Source organism: Pecten maximus, chromosome 1 (genome assembly GCF_902652985.1).
Source record: "Pecten maximus chromosome 1, xPecMax1.1, whole genome shotgun sequence".
Taxonomy (NCBI): Eukaryota; Metazoa; Mollusca; class Bivalvia; order Pectinida; family Pectinidae; genus Pecten; species Pecten maximus.
Genome location: NC_047015.1, coordinates 27670324 through 27695054, shown reverse-complemented (window position 1 = coordinate 27695054; position 24731 = coordinate 27670324). Strand labels below are relative to the sequence as shown.

Below are 24731 nucleotides of genomic sequence, written 5' to 3'. Positions count from 1 at the left end.
TGTAATAGTAACCTGGAGGTTAGGACTCTAGGGTCAGGTTTGTAATAGTAACCTGGATGTTAGGACTCTAGGGTCAGGTTTGTAATAGTAACCTGGAGGTTAGGACTCTAGGACAGGTTTGTAATAGTAACCTGGAGGTTAGGACTCTAGGGTCAGGTTTAGAATGGTAAACCTGGAGGTTAGGACTCTAGGGTCAGGTTTGTAATAGTAACCTGGAGGTTAGGACTCTAGGGTCAGGTTTGTAATAGTAACCTGGAGGTTAGGACTCTAGGACAGGTTTGTAATAGTAACCTGGAGGTTAGGACTCTAGGGTCAGGTTTAGAATGGTAAACCTGGAGGTTAGGACTCTAGGGTCAGGTTTATAATGGTAAACCTGGAGGTTAGGACTCTAGGGTCAGGTTTGTAATAGTAAACCTGGAGGTTAGGAATCTAGGGTCAGGTTTAGAATGGTAAACCTGGAGGTTAGGACTCTAGGGTCAGGTTTATAATGGTAAACCTGGAGGTTAGGACTCTAGGGTCAGGTTTGTAATAGTAAACCTGGAGGTTAGGACTCTAGGGTCAGGTTTGTAATAGTAACCTGGAGGTTAGGACTCTAGGGTCAGGTTTGTAATAGTAACCTGGAGGTTAGGACTCTAGGGTCAGGTTTGTAATAGTTAACCTTGAGGTTAGGACACTAGGACAGGTTTGTAATAGTTAAGCTGGAGGTTAGGACACTAGGACAGGTTTGTAATAGTAACCTGGAGGTTAGGAATCTAGGGTCAGGTTTGTAATAGTAACCTGGAGGTTAGGACTCTAGGACCAGGTTTGTAATAGTAAACCTGGAGGTTAGGACTCAAGGGTCAGGTTTGTAATAGTAACCTGGAGGTTAGGACTCTAGGGTCAGGTTTGTAATAGTAAACCTGGAGGTTAGGACTCTAGGGTCAGGTTTGTAATAGTTAAGCTGGAGGTTAGGAATCTAGGGTCAGGTTTGTAATAGTAACCTGGAGGTTAGGACTCTAGGACCAGGTTTGTAATAGTAAACCTGGAGGTTAGGACTCTAGGGTCAGGTTTGTAATAGTAACCTGGAGGTTAGGACTCTAGGGTCAGGTTTGAAATAGTAAACCTGGAGGTTAGGACTCTAGGGTCAGGTTTGTAATAGTAAACCTGGAGGTTAGGACTCTGGGGTCAGGTTTAGAATGGTAAACCTGGAGGTTAGGACTCTAGGGTCAGGTTTAGAATGGTAAACCTGGAGGTTAGGACTCTAGGGCCAGGTTTAGAATAGTAAACCTGGAGGTTAGGACTCTAGGGTCAGGTTTGTAATAGTAACCTGGAGGTTAGGACTCTAGGACCAGGTTTGTAATAGTAAACCTAGAGGTTAGGACTCTAGGGTCAGGTTTGTAATAGTAAACCTGGAGGTTAGGACTCTAGGGTCAGGTTTGTAATAGTAAACCTGGAGGTTAGGACACTAGGGTCAGGTTTGTAATAGTAACCTGGAGGTTAGGACTCTAGGGTCAGGTTTGTAATAGTAACCTGGAGGTTAGGACTCTAGGGTCAGGTTTAGAATGGTAAACCTGGAGGTTAGGACTCTAGGGTCAGGTTTGTAATAGTAACCTGGAGGTTAGGACTCTAGGGTCAGGTTTGTAATAGTAACCTGGAGGTTAGGACTCTAGGACAGGTTTGTAATAGTAACCTGGAGGTTAGGACTCTAGGGTCAGGTTTAGAATGGTAAACCTGGAGGTTAGGACTCTAGGGTCAGGTTTATAATGGTAAACCTGGAGGTTAGGACTCTAGGGTCAGGTTTGTAATAGTAAACCTGGAGGTTAGGAATCTAGGGTCAGGTTTAGAATGGTAAACCTGGAGGTTAGGACTCTAGGGTCAGGTTTATAATGGTAAACCTGGAGGTTAGGACTCTAGGGTCAGGTTTGTAATAGTAAACCTGGAGGTTATGACTCTAGGGTCAGGTTTGTAATAGTAGCCTGGAGGTTAAGACTCTAGGGTCAGGTTTGTAATAGTAACCTGGAGGTTAGGACTCTAGGGTCAGGTTTGTAATAGTTAACCTGGAGGTTAGGACACTAGGACAGGTTTGTAATAGTTAAGCTGGAGGTTAGGACACTAGGACAGGTTTGTAATAGTAACCTGGAGGTTAGGAATCTAGGGTCAGGTTTGTAATAGTAACCTGGAGGTTAGGACTCTAGGACCAGGTTTGTAATAGTAAACCTGGAGGTTAGGACTCAAGGGTCAGGTTTGTAATAGTAACCTGGAGGTTAGGACTCTAGGGTCAGGTTTGTAATAGTAAACCTGGAGGTTAGGACTCTAGGGTCAGGTTTGTAATAGAGGTTAGGAATCTAGGGTCAGGTTTGTAATAGTTAAGCTGGAGGTTAGGAATCTAGGGTCAGGTTTGTAATAGTAACCTGGAGGTTAGGACTCTAGGACCAGGTTTGTAATAGTAAACCTGGAGGTTAGGACTCTAGGGTCAGGTTTGTAATAGTAACCTGGAGGTTAGGACTCTAGGGTCAGGTTTGTAATAGTAAACCTGGAGGTTAGGACTCTAGGGTCAGGTTTGTAATAGTTAACCTGGAGGTTAGGACACTAGGACAGGTTTGTAATAGTTAAGCTGGAGGTTAGGACACTAGGACAGGTTTGTAATAGTAACCTGGAGGTTAGGAATCTAGGGTCAGGTTTGTAATAGTAACCTGGAGGTTAGGACTCTAGGACAGGTTTGTAATAGTAACCTGGAGGTTAGGACTCTAGGGTCAGGTTTAGAATGGTAAACCTGGAGGTTAGGACTCTAGGGTCAGGTTTGTAATAGAAACCTGGAGGTTAGGACTCTAGGGTCAGGTTTGTAATAGTAACCTGGAGGTTAGGACTCTAGGACAGGTTTGTAATAGTAACCTGGAGGTTAGGACTCTAGGGTCAGGTTTAGAATGGTAAACCTGGAGGTAAGGACTCTAGGGTCAGGTTTATAATGGTAAACCTGGAGGTTAGGACTCTGGGGTCAGGTTTAGAATAGTAAACCTGGAGGTTAGGACTCTAGGGCCAGGTTTAGAATAGTAAACCTGGAGGTTAGGACTCTAGGGTCAGGTTTGTAATAGTAACCTGGAGGTTAGGACTCTAGGACAGGTTTGTAATAGTAAACCTGGAGGTTAGGACTCTAGGGTCAGGTTTGTAATAGTAAACCTGGAGGTTAGGACTCTAGGGTCAGGTTTGTAATAGTAAACCTGGAGGTTAGGACACTAGGGTCAGGTTTGTAATAGTAACCTGGAGGTTAGGACTCTAGGACCAGGTTTGTAATAGTAAACCTGGAGGTTAGGACTCTAGGGTCAGGTTTGTAATAGTAACCTGGAGGTTAGGAATCTAGGGTCAGGTTTGTAATAGTAAACCTGGAGGTTAGGACTCTAGGGTCAGGTTTAGAATGGTAAACCTGGAGGTTAGGACACTAGGGCAGGTTTGTAATAGAAACCTGGAGGTTAGGACTCTAGGGTCAGGTTTAGAATAGTAAACCTGGAGGTTAGGACTCTAGGGTCAGGTTTGTAATAGTAACCTGGAGGTTAGGACTCTAGGGTCAGGTTTGTAATAGTAACCTGGAGTTTAGGACTCTAGGGTCAGGTTTGTAATAGTTAACCTGGAGGTTAGGACACTAGGGTCAGGTTTGTAATAGTAACCTGGAGGTTAGGACTCTAGGACCAGGTTTGTAATAGTAAACCTGGAGGTTAGGACTCTAGGACAGGTTTGTAATAGTTAACCTGGAGGTTAGGACTCTAGGGTCAGGTTTAGAATGGTAAACCTGGAGGTTAGGACTCTGGGGTCAGGTTTAGAATTGTAAACCTGGAGGTTAGGACTCTAGGGTCAGGTTTATAATGGTAAACCTGGAGGTTAGGACTCTGGGGTCAGGTTTAGAATGGTAAACCTGGAGGTTAGGAATCTAGGGTCAGGTTTGTAATAGTAAACCTGGAGGTTAGGACACTAGGGTCAGGTTTGTAATAGTAACCTGGAGGTTAGGACTCTAGGGTCAAGTTTGTAATAGTAAACCTGGAGGTTAGGACTCTAGGGTCAGGTTTCTAATAGTAACCTGGAGGTTAGGAATCTAGGGTCAGGTTTGTAATAGTAACCTGGAGGTTAGGACTCTGGGGTCAGGTTTAGAATGGTAAACCTGGAGGTTAGGACTCTAGGGTCAGGTTTGTAATAGTAAACCTGGAGGTTAGGACTCTGGGGTCAGGTTTAGAATGGTAAACCTGGAGGTTAGGAATCTAGGGTCAGGTTTAGAATGGTAAACCTGGAGGTTAGGACTCTGGGGTCAGGTTTAGAATGGTATCAACACAAATGAGCCATGATATACTGATTCAAATAAACACTTAGTTTCACTTCCTCTCCTGTTTTGCTGAAGCTGATGGATAAAAATCTCTTTGTACACTCAAGTCATGTGTACTAAAGATCTGATACATTATCTACTTGTACATTGTATGGGAAGTGTGAAAGTTTGGAACAGTCAGTATTTCCTCGGGAATCCCCAACCAATTTGATTGTTATATTATTGTTCATCTCTGAAGTACATAACCGATCATTTTATCTATACGTAAAAGATTACATCTGTACAAGCTAAGGCACAGATGTTGTTAAAACAGCAACTACCTGTTTTTACCAAGTGATATTACATCAGGACAAAAGTATACGTCATTAAATAAGGACAGAACTGAAGTTATGTGACTTGTGTACATTCTATCAGCCTGTAATGTAGTGTCTGTACACAGGCCTCTAACTACAACTTAGGTGTTACACGCCAGTTATGACAATTCCAACAACTTAATTCTACAGTACACCGTTTCTTGTCTAAATAAACACAGTGTAGCTATGATTATGTGGTAGCTTTGCCCCCACTATGGAGCTGGCAATCACTGCATCACCAGAATGTTGTCACTCAAGTGACAACTTCCTGGTTTAGGATCAATTAGCCATATAATTAGTCAATCAGCTGATTGTAATTGTTACTCCTATGCAGTATGACTTATGCCCTGATTACCATCAGAACAGGATATGATGCTATGGCATGTCAGAGTTTACAGGACTTGGATGATTACATGTTAGAATAATGCTGCACATAGTTATAGATTCCTAACCAGGGTCAGATTGGGGATTAACACTGAAGTCCAATTCTGTCTGTACTCAGATATTAATTCCACCAAAGTACCATATACATTTCAGCTTTTTATCCCTTAACATAAAAATGAAATTTGTGAAATATCCTTTTGGACAGAAATGGACAGATTGTCTAGACAGGACATTTTGAGTAAGAGACTAATTAACCATTGGCTGCCTTTACACTAGTCAGTGACAATGATGTAGCACGTGGATATCGTGAGGTATTGTTAATTTTTAAGTGACCAGTGATTTCTTGGTTATCTAAAGTCTACAAAAATGATATGACCGTTGTAAGGTTCCTTGAGAGAGAAGAGGATGTCTGTTGGAGGAGGGAGGGCAGAATAGAAATGGATGCAGTTGACAGGAAATTGGGGTTTTATATTCAACTGGACAAAAGTGAGAAAAAAAGTGTGGTGAAGGTAGACTGTTCAGGTGTGATGATGTTAAGGTTAATTGCTGGGACAGCCAGGAGAGGGTGTCTACAAAGGAAGACAAGTAAGCTGAATGGCAGAGGGCTGGCTGATGGGTTGTGGAATGTTGTCTGTATCACTCTCAAGGGAAGAATAGACAGATTGGCCATGTTTTACCTGTCTGGCAGACATAGAACTTACCTTAGGTCCCACTGGTATTGTTGGATGTGTGTCTTTCCTTGGATCAATTAATTGGGCTGATTCCTGTTAAACAGAAATAAATAAAAATGAAGTGTTATAGATAGTTCAGTGTATCTCATTATGTCCCGATTTTTTTGTTTATAGAGTACAATATATTTATCATCATATATGTGAAAACTATAATATTTGAACATCATTGTTAATAACAAATATGATCACACTACCTCTACCATGACTATCGCCACTCATTGACTCGCCTTTACCTCTCTCATCTATAAGCCTAAAATTAGTCAAATTAGCCGCTGCTCACACACGCAATACTTAGCTTATTCAACCCTGAGGTCCCTAATTTTGGAGGCATCTTTCTACTTTTCGTTCCAAACTTTTAAGGATTGTTTCTCTATTGAAATAAATGTAGTGTAGGGTGTACAATAATTTAAATCGGCAGTATTGTACCACTAACATACAGGAGATTATTTAGAAGCTTGGCATTACGAAAACTTGATTGACAGACCTTCATACAGTATTATTGAAGTTGTTGATATAGATGACTTCTCCCTGTTTCATGGCCATTTTAGTCTCTGTTATGGTACATCTCTAATGGTTTTATGATTAAATATTGAAAGTTGTTATGAGAGTTGTTGGGTAGCACAGTGGCTAGCATTTTACATTTGATTCCCCTTTCACACAATGTATGGGGTCACCAGCCTAACCAAACTGAGTTTGACCTGTGAACTGGTAGGGCATGAGTGGTAATTAAAACAAACATACTGAGTATTTAACAGTGACCTTGACCTTCATCCAAAAACCCTGAAACTCTAACTTGTCTGAGATAGTATGGTCCTTTATCATTGTTTGTAGTTTGAAAAAAATCCCTCAAGGAATGAAGTCGCTGGAGCACTGACAAACCTTGGTATCATGTACGAATATACGCACAAGACAGACGGAAAGAAAACCTACAGTGCTCCTTGTTAAACCAGTAAGGGACTAATAAGTAAATAAAACCAGTTGAATTTTATTGAAGCTGTAAAAGAAAATGTGATAGAGTTACTTCCCCCTTACTAACCTGTTCTAATATCGTGAGGAATGGATAATTTTGTTTTCAAAAAACTATTGCATGTTGTGAAAGACTACATATCTCAAAAATTGCACATTTACAGAACTCAATAAAAGACAGTGAAGATAGGAAAACATGATAGAATTAAAAATCTGAATACAACCAACAAACAATGGTGCTTGCTTACATTTCGTGAGGTTTTCTAAAGCATGCAAAAGCCTTCGGGGGCAATAAAACTGTACTTTAACTGGAAATCAAGCATTTGCCTTTTTTAGGTAATATTTCAGGACTTTAATCTTAAGAACGCATCTTACAAGTTTATTTACCGCAGAAGACAAATCAATAGCAGAGGATGTAGTTGGTATCTGGCCTCGTCTTCCTAATGTACTGATTCCTACGCAGATTTCAAGGAGAAAAAATCCAATAATTGGTTAGGTTAAATTGACATTGAAGAGTTTAGAATTATACAAATCTCAGACAACTGTTTGCTCTGTACTGAGAATTATACAAGGCTGTGGTGGATTGTACTGATAGATTTTAGCTTTAAACAAATCTAAAACAAGTTCTTTCCATTGGTGATGATAGAGTTTAGAATTATTCAATTTGTGATGATTATTTACTTTCTTATCGACACAGATCAGAGTTATACAAATCTTAGGCAACTGCCTAAATGTTTCCGACAGAGCTCAAAACTATACAAAAAATGTTTTGTTGGTCTTGTACAGAAAATGTCTAAAAAGAAACAAATCTTTCGAAAATATTTTGAAATTTTTCAGTTCTTATAATTATCAACATATTTTATTATCAACTATTTTTTTTATTTTTCCTTACTGAGAGATTCCAGAAGAGCATTATATCTAGGGAATCATTTTATTTCATGCTTAAAGAATGGCATACTAAGTTGACTTAATAGACTCCAAATAGCTTTATTTTCTCCACTCTTTCCAGAAAACAGACGTTGAATAAATTCTGGTATGTACAGTAGTGACATCAAATGAAGATATCTTATGTTTACTTTCTAACTGTCATTGTTCGCAAACTGAAAGACATTCTAATTTTCATTGTTGACGGGTTGGAAGAGTAAGCTGTTGTCACACTTTTGTGTATATCAAGTCCTTATAAAACATTTTCAATAATGATGTAGTTTTAATGTAGTTTTGAGATTTTTATGATAACTAATTCACCTCATCCATTGCATATGGGATGTGTACGATTTGAAGTGTACATGTCAAGCTTATTACGGATGCCTCCATTTCATGCCGACTGCGTACCAGTTGCACTTCCGAATGCTTAGTGTGCTTTTCAAGTATATCCCGATCCTGATTTCTTAAAAAGTTATCTGCAACCTGCCATTTTTGTTACTAGTGCACATTCAATAGAGTGAGCATCAAACTTTTGTCTTCACAGGCCTCCCAAAACATGATAATCTCGAGTGTACCCTGGATGTTTGGCTAGCACGCTATCTGTACGCTATCTGTGTGTTTGTCATAGGTTAAAATATGTACAATATGCTGTCTGTTCACAGGACGAACGGTTCTAATTTGTACAATACATCAGCATATCTATACGAGTTAGATTAGCATGCATTGAGTCTGAACTGCAAGTACACTATATATACTTCTAATATATGCAGCTCATAGGTCATGCCAGAGATCAACTAGTACCCGTGTATGAACTGCTTGTCCTGACGAATATGTAGTGTTCTCGTACCACGCTTGACTGATGTACTGCATTTTTATAACTTCGTTATGACCTGCGTAATGGTATAGATTGAGTTGCATGTGTGAAGTGGGTATCTTGCATATGACTGCATATGAAAGAAAAGTCGATGTGCAACTCATAAGGAATCAAGATATGTAGAAGTGTGACAGTCCTTAAGGAATCGAGATACACAGAAGTGTGACAGGGTCCTTAAGGAATCATGATATGTAGAAGTGTGACAGAATCCTTAAGGAATCATGATATGTAGAAGTGTGACAGAATCCTTAAGGAATCGAGATACACAGAAGTGTGACAGGGTCCTTAAGCAATCGAGATATGTAGAAGTGTGACAAGGGTCCTTAAGGAATCGAGATATGTAGAAGTGTGACAGGGTCCTTAAGGTATCATGATATGTAGAAGTGTGACAGGGTCCTTAAGGTATCATGATATGTAGAAGTGTGACAGGGTCCTTAAGGTATCATGATATGTAGAAGTGTGACAGGGTCCTTAAGGTATCATGATATGTAGAAGTGTGACAGGGTCCTTAAGGAATCATGATATGTAGAAGTGTGACAAGGTCCTTAAGGAATCATGATATGTAAAAGTGTGACAAGGTCCGGAATCGAGATACACAGAAGTGTGACAGAGTACTTAAGGAATCATGATATGTAGAAGTGTGACAGGGTCCTTAAGGATCATGATATGTAGAAGTGTGACAAGGTCCTTAAGGAATCATGATATGTAAAAGTGTGACAAGGTCCGGAATCGAGATACACAGAAGTGTGACAGAGTACTTAAGGAATCATGATATGTAGAAGTGTGACAGGGTCCTTAAGGATCATGATATGTAGAAGTGTGACAAGGTCCTTAAGGAATCATGATATGTAAAAGTGTGACAAGGTCCGGAATCGAGATACACAGAAGTGTGACAGGGTCCTTAAGGAATCATGATATGTAGAAGTGTGACAGAGTCCTTAAGGAATCATGATATGTAGAAGTGTGACAGGGTCCTTAAGCAATCGAGATACACAGAAGTGTGACAGGGTCCTTAAGGAATCGAGATATGTAGAAGTGTGACAGGGTCCTTAAGGAATCATGATATGTAGAAGTGTGACAGAATCCTTAAGGTATCATGATATGTAGAAGTGTGACAGGGTCCTTAAGGAATCATGATATGTAGAAGTGTGACAGGGTCCTTAAGGAATCATGATATGTAAAAGTGTGACAAGGTCCGGAATCGAGATACACAGAAGTGTGACAGAGTACTTAAGGAATCATGATATGTAGAAGTGTGACAGGGTCCTTAAGGTATCATGATATTTAGAAGTGCGACAAGGTCCTTAAGGAATCATGATATGTAGAAGTGTGACAGGGTCCTTAAGGAATCGAGATATGAAGAAGTGTCACAGGGTCCTTAAGGAATCATGATATGTAGAAGTGTCACAGGGTTCTTAAGGAATCATGATATGTAGAAGTGTCACAGGGTTCTTAATTCATTATTCACAAATAACAGGAGCAATAATACTGTTCCATAGCAACAGTTAGACAGTAAGTCAGTGTTGTTCTGGCAGTAAACAACAGTAAAATAAACAACGATAAGATGTTTTAATCAGTGACAATCCACAGCAGCTGTATAAGTGACTACAAAATCAATGATTTGAAATTCATTACATGGCTTTTCTTGTAAACCTGAAATTCCAATTGTCAGATTAGATTTGCTTATGTAAGCAGAAATCAATTGTAACAATGATTCTGTTTCCTCGCTTGGTTAAAAGTTCCAGTATTCTTTATGTGTTGAACACTGTTATAAATCTTCACAAGGATTTGTTATTGTTAGTACCAAGTTTCATAGCATTGTAATAGTACAATGTGTGTTATGTATCTGTTATAAGTAATAAAACAATGCATCATTTGTGCATTACATAAGAAATCCATTTTCATTATTTTTTATTTCATTGCAATTTGTGAAGTGTGCACTTGTTGGCTGCAGTAGTAAGTGAATGTGCCCTGCTATATGGGTATATGTAACACAGCTTGTGAGGGTTTATAGCAGGCGGCAGCAAATTGCTACTCAATTATCTGGCTTCCCTATCTCTGTAACTGCCGCTGTGGGTCACATGATAGGCAAGCCAACTCTCCTTTCTAGATCTCATACAACAAAAAGTATTTGTCCGGGCCACCATCCATTACCTTGCGGTTTTGTCTACTGTATCTAGCTGTATCACACCTCGCCCTTGTAGCCTCATCACATGAAAACATAGCATTATGTCATTTATTTCTCATGTACCATAAATCAATTTCTCGTAGAATTCTCCATAAAAAATAAAGATTGGAATGGCACACATTTTGTATGAGTACATGGCGATACAGTAAATGTGGGGATATTAATTACCTTCGTACTCCAGCCAAGTGGACAAAGTCACAATCACAATGAAATTAATGTCAATCCCAAACATCTCCAGTTACAAATTCTTTTTAAGCACACAGTATCTACCCAGAGAAACTCAAAATTTGCATTTATTTCTGTAAACTTTCCAATAAATTTACGAAGGATTTGGAGAAGCTTCAATGACAAGATGGATGTCACAGAAGTTAGGATCAGTCAGTCACACTGCTATAAGTAGTGCCGGTGTGGATCAGTCAGTCACACTGCAATAAGTACTGCAGGTGTGGATCAGTCAGTCACACTGCAATAAGTACTGGTGTGGATCAGTCAGTCACACTACAATACATGTAAGTACTGGTGTGGATCAGTCAGTCACACTGCAATAAGTACTGGTGTGGATCAGTCAGTCACACTGCAGTAAGTACTGCTGGTGTGGATCAGTCAGTCACACTACAGTAAGTACTGCTGGTGTGGATCAGTTAGTCACACTACAATAAGTACTGGTGTGGATCAGTCAGTCACACTGCAATAAGTACTGCTGGTGTGGATCAGTCAGTCACACTGCAATAAGTACTGGTGTGGATCAGTCAGTCACACTGCAATAAGTACTGCTGGTGTGGATCAGTCAGTCACACTGCAGTAAGTACTGCTGGTGTGGATCAGTCAGTCACACTGCAGTAAGTACTGCTGATGTGGATCAGTCAGTCACACTACAATAAGTACTGCCGGTGTGGATCAGTTAGTCACACTGCAATAAGTACTGCCGGTGTGGATCAGTCAGTCACACTGCAATAAGTAGTGCTGGTGTGGATCAGTCAGTCACACTGCAGTAAGTACTGTCGGTGTGGATCAGTCGGTCACACTGCAGTAAGTACTGGTGTGGATCACTCAGTCACACTGCAGTAAGTACTGCTGGTGTGGATCAGTCAGTCACACTGCAATAAGTACTGGTGTGGATCACTCAGTCACACTGCAATAAGTACTGCTGGTGTGGATCACTCAGTCACACTGCTATAAGTACTGGTGTGGATCAGTCAGTCACACTGCAATAAGTACTGCTGGTGTGGATCAGTCAGTCACACTGCAGTAAGTACTGCTGGTGTGGATCAGTCAGTCACACTGCAGTAAGTACTGCTGGTGTGGATCAGTCAGTCACACTACAATAAGTACTGCCGGTGTGGATCAGTTAGTCACACTGCAATAAGTACTGCCGGTGTGGATCAGTCAGTCACACTGCAATAAGTACTGCTGGTGTGGATCAGTCAGTCACACTGCAGTAAGTACTGTCGGTGTGGATCAGTCGGTCACTCTGCAGTAAGTACTGGTGTGGATCACTCAGTCACACTGCAGTAAGTACTGCTGGTGTGGATCAGTCAGTCACACTGCAATAAGTACTGGTGTGGATCACTCAGTCACACTGCAATAAGTACTGCTGGTGTGGATCACTCGGTCACACTGCTATAAGTACTGGTGTGGATCAGTCAGTCACACTGCAATAAGTACTGCTGGTGTGGATCAGTCAGTCACACTGCTATAAGTACTGGTGTGGATCAGTCAGTCACACTGCAGTAAGTACTGCCGGTGTGGATCAGTTAGTCACACTGCTATAAGTACTGCCGGTGTGGATCAGTCAGTCACACTGCAATAAGTACTGGTGTGGATCACTCGGTCACACTGCAATAAGTACTGCTGGTGTGGATCAGTCAGTCACACTGCTATAAGTACTGGTGTGGATCAGTCAGTCACACTGCAATAAGTACTGGTGTGGATCACTCAGTCACACTGCCGTAAGTACTGCTGGTGTGGATCAGTCAGTCACACTGCAATAAGTACTGCTGGTGTGGATCAGTCAGTCACACTGCTATAAGTACTGGTGTGGATCAGTCAGTCACACTGCAATAAGTACTGGTGTGGATCAGTCAGTCACACTGCAATAAGTACTGGTGTGGATCACTCAGTCACACTGCAGTAAGTACTGGTGTGGATCACTCAGTCACACTGCAGTAAGTACTGCTGGTGTGGATCAGTCAGTCACACTGCAATAAGTACTGGTGTGGATCAGTCACACTGCAATAAGTACTGCTGGTGTGGATCAGTCAGTCACACTGCAATAAGTACTGGTGTGGATCAGTCAGTCACACTGCAATAAGTACTGGTGTGGATCAGTCAGTCACACTGCAATAAGTACTGGTGTGGATCAGTCAGTCACACTGCAGTAAGTACTGGTGTGGATCAGTCAGTCACACTGCAATAAGTACTGGTGTGGATCACTCAGTCACACTGCAATAAGTACTGCCGGTGTGGATCAGTCAGTCACACTGCAGTAAGTACTGCCGGTGTGGATCACTCAGTCACACTGCAGTAACATGGACAATGGAAACAAAGACTTATATTGATTTAGGAAACCAAAGGTTAAAGGTATTGACTGTAGACTAGTAAACTGAAGTTACACCATTTCTATTGATTTGAAAGAGACGAAATTAATTATGTCACCATTTTGATGTGAATGTATTATAATAATTAAATATAAGTTATTACAAGTCTGACTGAAAGTACAGCTGTGTTTAAAAGTGAAGGTCACTCAAGGTCGTGACAATGGGCAGTGATCTATAGGTTAAAGATGCATTATCCAAATTTTTAAATGTCAGGGTCACCCAAGGTTATGGTGAAGTATTGTGCCAGTAGATGTGCACCAAGAGAGTGTACCTATAGTAATGTAAGCCACTACTGTGATCCTACAAATCATTGATACAGCTAGTGCTGTTTTTTAAGAAATCTTAGATTAAGAACTTGTCCTCATATATAGTTTATTTTTATCACATTACTTCATTTAAATATTACAGGTTGAAATTCATAAGTCACAGCATGAATAAAACCTCAGTGTATGTATGACTATATGCTGTTTACAAAACTAATTTCAATTATTTACAGTTGAAGGGATTCCACTGTGAATGAAAATAGGATTTAAACCAGCATTACAAGTTGTTGTCTCGGCTAAAGTGGTGTAACATTCCCCCTGATTATCCTCTGAACCAGAAGCACAGGTAAGCAACGATCACATGAGCAGTTAGGTAGGGTAATCGACCAGCCGCCAACAAACTCCTTATACAACATGGTATGGCAATGATTTCCAGTAATGTTCCACATTTTTTTTATTTGTTTGTTATCTGTTTGAATCTCTAAATTTATAGTAAAGTGACAGTACAGTAAATAACGTCCTGATAAATGATATCTGTGCAGGAAGAAGTGATTACAGAGTGTCACCACAAGATTACACAGATTCTTCTCCCTACCATCATCACTCACCTTTGACCTTTCCAAAATAAAAAATATGTTATCAGTATGTCAATCTCTGTTGTATGCATTGGTGGATAGAGTGCCCCACCTCTCTCTCTCCACCCCTGGACTACATACCACTGTTACCTGTACTTACCTATAAATTACAGTAGCTACCCAGATAAATTATACCTATAAATTACAGTAGCTACCTAGATAAATTCTACCTATAAATTAAAGTAGCTACCCAGATAAATTATACCTATAAATTACAGTAGCTACCCAGATAAATTCTACGTATAAATTACAGTAGCTACCCAGATAAATTATACCTATAAATTACAGTAGCTACCCAGATAAATTATACCTATAAATTACAGTAGCTACCCAGATAAATTCTATGTATAAATTACAGTAGCTACCCAGATAAATTATACCTATAAATTACAGTAGCTACCCAGATAAAATATACCTATAAATTACAGTAGCTACCCAGATAAATTCTACGTATAAATTACAGTAGCTACCCAGATAAATTATACCTATAACTAACAGTAGCTACCCAGATAAATTATACCTATAACTAACAGTAGCTACCCAGATAAATTATACCTATAACTAACAGTAGCTACCCAGATAAAATATACCTATAAATTACAGTAGCTACCCAGATAAATTCTACGTATACATTACAGTAGCTACCCAGATAAATTCTACCTATAAATTACAGTAGCTACCAAGATAAATTCTACGTATAAATTACAGTAGCTACCCAGATGAATTATATCTATAAATTACAGTAGCTACCCAGATAAATTATACCTATAAATTACAGTAGCTACCTAGATAAATTCTACATATAAATTACACTATAGCTACCCAGATAAATTCTACGTATAAATTACAGTAGCTTCCCAGATAAATTCTACGTATAAATTACAGTAGCTACCCTGATAAATTCTACGTATAAAGTACAGTAGCTATCCAGCTAGTTCCTACCAGTACATTCTCAGCTAAGGTATTGCTTTACTCTGGACGTAAAGCTGATATTTCACTGTGAATAAACATATGATGTGTTTTGTATTACAATATTAATTCAAATATTCTTGCTCTTTTAACTTTCAATTCTAAAAAGGAAAGTATTTAGGATTACTGTGTGACAAAGGTATAATGTATTCCTTTTATTGATTTATTGCCATCCTCATACCTATCTCTACCTTGTGTATACCTGTTACCGACTGTGAAATTATACACCAAGCACAATACAAGGCAAAATTATACACATTTTTTTTTCAGGTGAAGAATTTTTGGATGAGTGTGTCAACTAAAGAAATTAAAAGTTGAGTGTGTGTTAGATAATGATCTCTGCCTACCTTGTAATTTTCCATCAGACAGGACAAACTAGGTCAGATAGATGTAACCCGTTAAAACTACTTGTACACCTCTTCACATTATCGTAATACCTGAAGATACACCTGTACACTATAAATAGATACATCCACACATACCTAAACACTGTATATAGAATACACCTATACACTGTATATAGATACAGCTGTGTATTGTATATAGATACACTCATTTAGATAATCTGTACACTGTATATAGATACATCTGTATACTGTGTATAGATACACCTGCATTCTGTATATAGATACACCTGTATTCTGTATATAGATACACTTGTATTCTGTATATAGATACACTTGTACTTTGTATATAGATACACCTGTACACTCTATAGATACACCTGTACACTGTGTATAGATACACCTGTATTCAGTATATAGATACACCTGTATTCTGTATATAGATACACTTGTACTTTGTATATAGATACACCTGTACACTCTATAGATACACCTGTACACTGTGTATAGATACACCTGTATTCAGTATATAGATACACCTGTATTCTGTATATAGATACACTTGTACTTTGTATATAGATACACCTGTACACTCTATAGATACACCTGTACACTGTGTATAGATACACCTTTATTTTTATGTAGATACACCTGTACACTGCGTATATACACTTGTACTTTGTATATAGATACACCTGTACACTGTGTATAAATACATCTGTATTCTCCAAATAGAAACACCTGAACACTGTATATAGATACACCTGTAAACAGTATATAGATACACCTGTAAACAGTATATATATACACCTGTAAACAGTATATAGATACACCTGTATTCTCTATATAGATACACCTGTATTATGTTTCTGTACACTGTATTAAGATGCACTTGTATACTGTGTATAGGTATTCTTGTACATAGTGTATAGATACACCTGTGCACTGTATATAGATACACCTGTATTATCTATATGGATACACCTGTGCACTGTATATAGATACACCTGTATTATCTATATGGATACACCTGTACACTGTATATAGATACACCTGTGCATTATTTATAGAGACATCCTTATACTCTATAGATATGCCTGTACACTGTAGGTAACAGACTAATTGACATGACACTCAACATCATACAGTCAGTGATAATCTGACATGGTTTTTATGCATGGTTTAGCACAAGTTGAATATCCCTTTGAAATCATGAATCGGGCGTATAAGCTATAGTAGTCATATCAACCCTCACAGTTACAATGTTATCCCAAAAATATCAATATCAATACCTTTCACCTAGGCGGCTGGGGTTCGATTCCCCGATTGGAAGTGAAAAGTTATAGGATCACTTTCCCGACAACATGGGTTTCCCCGGGTACTCCAGTTTCCTCCTACAGTAAGACCGCTCACAAGCTTCCATTCAGCCCAACAAGCATGATTGATATAAGTCGATATGAATGGTTTTGCGATTATTGTAAAATTAATAAAGTTAACATTACAGCAGACGTAGGCCCTATTGATGGTTTGTGAAAGTGGTTGGTGATAGTAGAAAGATATTCACATTGGTAGTTGACCTGGTGTAGCAGACTTAGGCCCTATTGACCTTTTGTGACATATATAGTAGAAAGATATTCACATTGGTAGTGGACCTGGTGTAGCAGACTTAGGCCCTATTGACCTTTTGTGACATATATAGTAGAAAGATATTCACATTGGTAGTGGACCTGGTGTAGCAGACAAAGGCCCTATTGACCTTTTGTGACATATATAGTAGAAAGATATTCACATTGGTAGTGGACCTGGTGTAGCAGACTTAGGCCCTATTGACCTTTTGTGACATATATAGTAGAAAGATATTCACATTGGTAGTGGACCTGGTGTAGCAGACAAAGGCCCTATTGACCTTTTGTGACATATATAGTAGAAAGATATTCACATTGGTAGTGGACCTGGTGTAGCAGACAAAGGCCCTATTGACCTTTTGTGACATATATAGTAAAAGGCCATGTAGCATACTTACTAACCCTCACTATTTGGTACAAAAAGTATGTGATGTTTTTTTCTAAGGCTAGACATTTTGAGTATGCTCAATGGAAAAAATGGCCTGTATGGTATAGTTAACAGTAGGCTAGATCAGTTCTTGTCTCTAAAATATCAAAATTATAAATAAAATTAAGCGTATCATTTTGGTATCTTTGTTAAGTTGGTTTCATACTAAGGGGAGATAAGCTAGGATAGAGTAGGCCTGGCTGTTTGTGGTCAGACCTGTAGTGGACTAATTGTGGTCAGTACAGTAACTAGTACTGAGGTTTCTGTGGGATATGGTTTATTGTAGAAGTCTGTTGAGAGTTAAGTTTGTGGTGATGTGTGAGTTAAGCGGTGCTGGTAATTAGATGGTGTTACATATAGTTGTAGTCAGGTGGACAGGTAAAGGGGGTCTGTTTATTGTGTATTGTAGAAACAGGTACTTTTTGCCTTTTCCAGCCCTGATAATTACAGGTGTTATATTACTTGTTATCTGTTTACTGTACATGTAATCGGCCTATCTATACAAACATTACACAGCCTCAGATACAATCCTTCTCCTGCTATCCTCAGCAACAGGTGTTAGCTACACTTAAGTTTTCTATTGAAAATCATATATTGGGATTTTTGATTAGTATAAAGACCAGCTGGTAAAACTGATATGTGTCTACAAGCATCTCTGTACTTCAGTAAAGAAAGCTTAATGTTTACATTCCAAAAGGTAGTGATATATTTCTCATTTAATTAGGTATTTTAGTTTACATTGTTTAAGTTAATATTTAGATACTACAGTAATAACTTAATTTCCAGTCTGTTAAATAATCAAATGATTCATTTTACAAAGATTGTAATCGATAATCATCAAAGATACAGTCAAATATACAAATATACACTCGCCCAAACTACATAAAATTGATAATCCAGGGAGAATTTATCCAGATTAACAACTCTTTGGAAAAGAAATACAACTTTTTGATATATGTGGTAAAATTCACAAAGTGGGAGATGTGAAGCTGTGTATAGATATTTAAAGAGTACATATGAACACCAGATAGTAATATCTATGTAGGTCATAGGCCACTCACGATCCTTGAGTGAATTTATCAATATTTTTTTGTTTGTTGCCAGGACAATTCTTCTTATAGTAGTAGATAATTTTTCAGACATCTGAAAACCTTTCCTGAAAAAAAAACTATTGGAATGCAAGTTAAGGTTTTGGATTACTTATTGGTAGTTGTTCCAATATATGCAAGTTTGTCTGAGAATGTAAGTTTTAGGGTTGAATGCTAAGTGTAGTTTAGGATTACAATGCTACATCCAAGATTCAAGAATTAAACTTCAAAGATGAATGCTAACTTTGAGTTGTTGATTAAGAGTATGATTTAGTGGTTGAATGCTAGCATTAGTATATCTTAACTTTAGGTGGAGCTAGAATAAAGTTCTGACATTAAATGTTAAACACAATATTTAGGTTGCTCAATGCCGTTCAAGCTATTTTCAGTAAAGACTGGCTCTTATTTATAATGTTTTTTCAGTGAATGACTGGCTGTTGTTTATAATGTTATTATCAATAAATGTTCAGTGAATGATTGGCTGTTGTTTATAATGTTATATTGAGTAAATGACTGGTTGTTGTTTATAATGTTATTATCAGTAAATAACTGGCTGTTGTTTATAATGTTATTATCAGTAAATGACTAACTGTTGTTTATAATGTTATTATCAGTAAATGACTGGCTGTTGTTTATAATGTTATTATCAGTAAATGACTAACTGTTGTTTATGATGTTATTATCAGTAAATGACTGGCTGTTGTTTATAATGTTATTATCAGTAAATAACTGACTGTTGTTTATATTGTTATTTTCAGTAAATGACTGGCTGTTTTTTATAATGTTTTTTTTCAGTATATGGCTAAATAAATGTTGTTCAAATTATAATTTGAAGAATTGAAATCTGGCTGTCATCTCAAATTCAATGATTTTTTTGATGTAGTTACTGGGTTGAATTTTGGCAGTTGTTTAAGAGTTTATCTTCCAGATTATAACATTGGCTTGCAGGGATAAAATTGGTAGTATTCCAAAGTGTGAAAAACTCAAACCTGATTCAAAGAATAGTTATACTCTACTTATACATAGCTGAGGAAAACTTATGGAGACAAGATTATGTGGAGCAGATCATAGAAAGTGAATGATGCTCTGAGTTCCAAACATACATTATAAGATTCAAACGATAGTGGTGATAAGGGGGGATTTGCACCTGTTTTAGTAACTCAGTTGAGAAGTGATATCCTGTACACGGAATTCCTCATATCACTGGAGGAGTGGGGGAAATCTACTCTGGTTATCATTAATGGAAATTAAGTTACATATTTCTTAAAGTAATACCCAATACAGAGGTTTTATCGCTCCACCAATCAAAGGCATTAGCCAGCTCTGTACTTCTAACTTGGTACAGAGCCTTAATCCCTACAGCTGTAATTAACTGATCCCCGGTTACTGTTAGCATCCCCAACAGGAAATTCATTATGTTGCTGACAAACAGAAAGGCAGAGTGTTGACTGAAATAGGATTATACAGAAAATTACATTATAATTCAATGTAACTGTTAACTAAAACAGAATGACATAGATAAAGTATGTTATACCATCTAATTTTTTTTTTGATTTTAACCAAAACAATTTGACACAGGATTTACATATGATTATTTAAAGTTGTAAACAGATACAGAATACGTGTTATTTTGCTCACCTTTGACTTGAGGCTATGGTGTTCACTTTAAAATTTCCTGTTTATATCTGTTGCTCAAAAAGTCCAACTTTAACCAAACTTGGTATGGTTAGATCACATAGTTGACATCTCAACACACCCCTTCATTTACAGAATATCACCCAGTTAGATCATATAGTGGACATCTCAACACATCCCTTCATTTACAGAATATCACCCAGTTAGATCATATAGTGGACATCTCAACACACCCCTTCATTTACAGAATATCACCCAGTTAGATCATTTATAGAATATCACCCAGTTAGATCATATGATATCTCAACACACCCCTTCATTTACAGAATATCACCCAGTTAGATCATATGATATCTCAACACACCCCTTCATTTATAGAATATCACCCAGTTAGATCATATGATATCTCAACACACCCCTTCATTTACAGAATATCACCCAGTTAGATCATATGATATCTCAACACACCCCTTCATTTATAGAATATCACCCAGTTAGATCATATAGTGGACATCTCAACACACCCCTTCATTTACAGAATATCACCCAGTTAGATCATATAGTGGACATCTCAACACACCCCTTCATTTACAGAATATCACCCAGTTAGATCATTTACAGAATATCACCCAGTTAGATCATATGATATCTCAACACACCCCTTCATTTATAGAATATCACCCAGTTAGATCATATGATATCTCAACACACCCCTTCATTTACAGAATATCACCCAGTTAGATCACATAGTGGACATCTCAACACACCCCTTTATTTACAGAATATCACCCAGTTAGATTAATTAGGTATTCTGGGAGTCTTGACTTTAAAGTTCATATTCAGCTCAGTATCTTGAAAAGGGTCAGTGTATTTTTGGGGGGAAAACCTTAATTTTGATAAATCAATATAGCATCATTATTGCTTCTCCATTTCATTTACAAATTAGTTTGTTGTAGAATTGGAGCAAATTCTGTAATTTATTGGATGTAATTGAGAATTAGTGATTTTAAAGTTTGCTATTTCCTTTGCAATGCTTTCCTTTATACCTCTCCGTGATTTGTTGACTGATTTTACTGTCCTGTGACTTTGGATATTAGAGATATGCTTGGATTTTGGACTTAACAGTTCTGTTTTGTTTAGTTTCTCAAAAAGTATCAAGATTATTCCAACCAAACCTGAGATATAGTTACATTAGCACATGTGGACATCTCAACACAGGTATCTTTTTTTGCTGCGTTTTTGAATTCTGAGAAATTGATATAAAATAGTGTATTGCTTCTCCAATTGATTTAAAAGTTAGTTTATTGCCAAATTGAAATCAATTCTATATGTCAGATGTATTTTCTTATCACTTTTTAGAAAAAGTGAGTTTTGGGGTAAAAATAACATATTGAGGTGAATTTTGAAGACTGTTTTTGCGAAATTTGACATTTGCTTTGAAATGCATCAATGTTTACACCTGTCTATAGTGTATACAGATTGTTTCCATACTATAATGGGGAGGTGTTTTTGGTGGGGTTTTTTGTGTGAAAAATATTGAAATTTTAGTGAAATTTTGAGTTTGCTTAAAACTTTATTGACAAAGCTGTCAGTGAGACATAAAATTACAAGTATAATTCTTGTTTTCATTAAATAGTTATTACAAAAATACCATATGAACTAATAATATGTTATGTTCATCACATAGTAAGGATATCTATTGAATACCACAAGGTATCTATCCAAGAACATTATGCCGTATAAAATGACAGGAGTGTAAGTTAATTCTGCTACATTTCATAGTTTTTAATAATAATGTATAAACATGGTGTGAAATTATATAGAAATGTAAATAAAAATCAATACCAATACACCACAACTCTTGTCTACAAAGTTGTGTTTATTAAGTCAGCTTGACATGAAATTAGATCATTGGGCTACTTTTAAACACGTAAATATTCTATTTTACCGTACACCTGAGGTATCTTAGCCTGGTGTTAACTGGTAACATGGACGTGTACAGTTCTGTTTAGTTCTGTAATTATAGTCTCTGTTGTGTCCTTATACTTCAGAAAAAAACCTCCATCATAATTAAGGCTGAGGGTTATAATGTAATAAATTGTTAATTTAAATTGAACAAAAACGTACAGCGTTAAAATTAGATATTTTGTCAGACTTATGACTTGATTGATTTAACTCTTTAAAGAAAACATGATGATGAAGCGATGATTGCCTAATTATATAATGAAGTGTGTTTAATTAATTGACAGTTAATTGATGGGTGCTGTGTATGAAGGTTGACTTTTACTTACCTGTAAATCCCGAGACAGGTTATATAACTTGCTGGATGAGGATAAAAAACAATTAGCCTATACACCTGTGATTGATGCGACTGTCTTGTATGACAGTGTTATCCTGCACAGCCCTTTTAGAGTTCACTGGGGCATTTTATAGTACATGCACGGTATGTAAACGTTATGTTTGTATTAAATACTAGAGATTTACCTGTTAACGAGGTGCCTGGGCCAGGTTTACACCAGACAGGTGACACACGAAGCTGTTAGGATGTGTCGCACTACATGCTAATCCTGTAGAGAGTATAGAAGGTGAGCATTCCACGGCTCCTCACTCAATAATAAACACCAGTACACACATACACAAAGTACTGATACCCTCATTGATCAGCCAGTACCTGTCCCCGGCTATTTACCACTCCTCTACAGCCTTATAATTACACCCATACAACAATACACAATTGACATACAACAAGTTAAAAGACCTGTATTTCCGACAGTGCAATTGTCAATTTTCCAACTTGTATGTCTACATTAAAGTAATTAATAAATCTACATTGGTGATTTAATATTATATGACGTACAATTGAATCACTCACCCACTGACTTGTTCACCGTTGTCCTACGGCTGATAATGCGTGAAATCTGGTGTACTTAATCCCAGAGAGTGTCTATGTGTATGATAATATTCCAATATCATGGCCTGCTCTCAGTGAGTTTAGCCAGGAACAACCCCTCAGTGTAAACTGGGTGTTTAAACTGTTGACTTCTTAATAACGGATTCCACAGAGATAACTATCTCACCAATTGCTAAATAAATCTCTCTCACCCCACAGAACAATGCAAACACTGAGGCTCGTGGGGCATACCTCCACCTAGAGCTGCTACAGGGTACTCACCAAAACACAATCACATGTCACTCATTTACTAAAGACAACATAAAAAAAACAGCAATGAGTACTGGTGAAATGGAGAGATTTCTTTTTTCATCTGTGCAGACTATTAACTTAGCAGCATTGTATGTGTTCCTAACAGACATATGAACTTGCCCCTAGAATGAGGATGAAATTCTATACATGGCTCTCTATGTGGAGTAATGAGTAGCAAGTTAGCAGCTCTTCACAACTTCAGATCAATCAAATTTCTGCCTCTCAAGACTGATGTGTGAAATTCATGGGCCAACCTGGGGGGACCTGGAGGTCAAAGTGAACAGGGCAAGGTCTGGTGATGGGCCCATTGTAGGACATTTATCTTTATGAAGTAGTAGCTGCATGGGGACAAATAAAAAGAATCTTGAAGATCTAGATGGAGAATTTAAGGCTCTATAATTTAACACATTAATCAGAAGTACACAATTTTTTACAATCACTTCAAATTCAGCACAGATTAAAATCTTTTAAGAGTAAATCCTGAATGTAACTATGTACTGTATGTGATAGTCCACACCTGTACAGTATAACTCTGTAATAGTCCACACCTGTACAGTATAACTCTGATAGTCCACACCTGTACAGTATAACTCTGATAGTCCACCCCTGTACAGTATAACTTTGGTAGTCCACACTTGTACACTATAACTCTGTAATAGTCCACACCTGTACAGTATAACTCTGATAGTCCACACCTGTACAGTATAACTCTGATAGTCCACACCTGTACAGTATAACTCTGATAGTCCACACCTGTACAGTATAACTCTGATAGTCCACACCTGTACAGTATAACTCTGTGATAGTCCACACCTGTACAGTATATCTTTGGTAGTCCACACCTGTACATTATTATTCTGTAATAGTCCACACCTGTACAGTATAACTCTGATAGTCCACATCTGTAGAGTATAACTTTGTAATAGTCCACACCTGTACAGTATAATTCTGTAATAGTCCACACCTGTACATTATTATTCTGTAATAGTCCACACCTGTACAGTATAACTCTGATAGTCCACATCTGTACAGTATAACTTTGTAATAGTCCACACCTGTAACACCTGTACAGTATAACTCTGTAATAGTCCACATCTGTACAATATAAACTCTGTAATAGTCCACACCTGTACAGTATAACTCTGTGATAGTCCACACCTGTACAGTATAACTCTGTAATAGTCCACACCTGTACAATATAAACTCTGTAATAGTCCACACCTGTACAATATAAACTC

The 24731-nt window shown here is 37.8% G+C and overlaps 1 protein-coding gene and 1 long non-coding RNA gene across 5 annotated transcripts in view; one reads left to right on the top strand and one right to left on the bottom strand.

Annotated features, from left to right (window-relative positions):
- The window catches only part of LOC117329196 (zinc finger MIZ domain-containing protein 1-like), a 194840-nt gene that overhangs the window by 132349 nt on the left and 37760 nt on the right, over nucleotides 1–24731 (bottom strand). Inside the window, exons 1-2 of one of the 3 annotated variants that reach the window (XM_033887012.1) lie at nucleotides 23164–23279; nucleotides 5727–5789 (exon numbers count right to left, since the gene is read on the bottom strand). The gene's annotated coding sequence lies outside the window, so the exon portion shown is untranslated. Of the gene's footprint in view, nucleotides 1–5726; nucleotides 5790–22775; nucleotides 22791–23163; nucleotides 23280–24731 lie in introns of those variants that run through there. The other 2 variants (XM_033887026.1, XM_033887018.1) reach the window with 2 other exon arrangements.
- The window catches only part of LOC117329226, a 178428-nt gene continuing 167494 nt past the window's right edge, over nucleotides 13798–24731 (top strand). The window contains exon 1 of one of the 2 annotated variants that reach the window (XR_004533138.1): nucleotides 13798–13914. This is a non-coding gene — a long non-coding RNA (uncharacterized LOC117329226). The remainder of the gene's footprint in view (nucleotides 13915–24731) is intronic. The other variant, XR_004533137.1, reaches the window with a different exon arrangement.